The sequence below is a fragment of the Rattus norvegicus genome, chromosome 8 (genome assembly GCF_021556685.1).
Source record: "Rattus norvegicus strain SHRSP/BbbUtx chromosome 8, alternate assembly SHRSP_T2T, whole genome shotgun sequence".
Taxonomy (NCBI): Eukaryota; Metazoa; Chordata; class Mammalia; order Rodentia; family Muridae; genus Rattus; species Rattus norvegicus.
In genome coordinates, this window is record NC_141541.1 from 12,640,474 (window position 1) to 12,642,151 (window position 1,678).

Consider the following 1,678-nt stretch of genomic DNA (forward strand, 5'->3'; position numbering starts at 1 on the left):
CCTTAGGTTATGATGCTACACATTCACACACACACACATACACACACACACACACACACACACACACACACACACGCCTGCTTTTACTTTTGGAGAAGTATTATTTTAGAGAGTTTTGGGGGGCTGACTATGGAGACATAGATCTAATTTAGGAGCTGCCACAGGCAGGACTGGAAGAGCATACAAGTGAGGCACACCTTTGTGGGAAAGTGCTTCCTCTCTTTGTTTGCTGACAGCTTCATTAGTGAAGTCCAGCACTGAGTCCTGAAAGAAACCTGTCCTCACACTAAATGTAAGAATCTCCTGTGATTCCACACTGTACCCAGATATCTGGGTCGCATGGTGCAAGGATGTGGAAAAGTTCAAGGCTGAGATGGCTACACTGGTGACCCAGGCCAGGAAGAACACCCTCACACTGGAAAAGCTTCATGTTTCCAGCCTCCTGTCCAGTGTCTTTAAGCTACTGATGACCCATAAGTGTTGGCGATGGTGGACACATTCAGCCCCGGTACAGGGAGTTTCCCCAGCTTACCCAGTCCCAGGTGATCCATGGTGAGGTCTTAAGCTCACTCATGTGGTTCTGGATTCTTTGGAGATTTTGGCATGACTCGGATGCTGTGCTGGGTCACTTTTCATATCCAGATCCATCGAAGTGGACAGATGAAGAACTGGGGGTCCCTCCTGATGACGAGGACTGAAAGTGTAAACTCCTCTCTGTACGAGAGCAAGGTGAGACAATTCAAGAAATTACAGCCCTCATTAAAGGTGTAAATTAAAGTGGCTTGCCAAAATGAGGAACAAGAACTGTGTATGTTCTTGTTCCTAGAACCAAACACCAAACCAGAAGGAGCTTAATGGGGTGGAAGGATATGTTGGCTAATGGTTTCAGTACAGAGTCCATGATCGGGAAGGGTAGTGGTGGGAAGATCTCCCAGTTGGCCCTGGGGCTGCTTGCTCCTATTTGGGTGGATTGGGAAACAGAAAGGAACATTCTGGTGCTTAGCTGCCTTCTGTTCAGTCTGGGACCCTATCCCCCTCGATAGTATTATCCACAGTCAGACAGTCTTCTCTCCTCCATCCATCATCTCTAACGTGCCCTCACAGACACACTTAGTAGTGTTCTTTACTAAGGCCCAAGATGCTTCTCAATCCAATCCAATTGATAATGACATCAACCATCACACATACAGTTATGAGATTTGGTGCTAAAGATTATGTGACAGCTGTGTGTATCTTTATAGTTTAAACAAATTGGGAAGACAGATGCTGTAATGGGAACACAGGACACAAACATGAGCACAAGGAAAAGGTATTTCAAATACTCAGGGAGACAGTAACCAGAGTATAATTCCCAGAATCTGTATAAATAGCTAGTCCTTATCACAGAAAATGAGGTTAAAGCAGAAATGAGTCAGGGCATGGAGACAAGAGTGCAGATCTTGCTCACAAGCTAGAAAGGATTCATCACTGAGAGGGAGGAAGGTACAGTGAACAACGAGGTTGTTGAGGTGGTTTGAGGACTTTCTCACATTGGGTTTGTAAGACACGGACATCTTCAAAGATTCTGAGATAAAATCTCTGATAAGATTTGCACTGTGGACAACTGACAACATGTGCTTTCTAAGAGGTCATAGGGCAGACTGCAGCCAATGGTACCACTTTCAAGGCTGCTTCAGAT

General features: G+C 45.4%; 1 pseudogene across 1 annotated transcript; it reads left to right on the plus strand.

Annotated features, from left to right (window-relative positions):
• Positions 1 to 473: 473 nt before the first annotated feature.
• On the plus strand, positions 474 to 794 carry LOC148003939 (NADH dehydrogenase [ubiquinone] 1 beta subcomplex subunit 2, mitochondrial pseudogene; annotated as a pseudogene). The gene has a single exon (XR_015628256.1). The product of XR_015628256.1 is annotated as an NADH dehydrogenase [ubiquinone] 1 beta subcomplex subunit 2, mitochondrial pseudogene (transcript).
• The last annotated feature ends 884 nt before the right edge of the window (positions 795 to 1,678 follow it).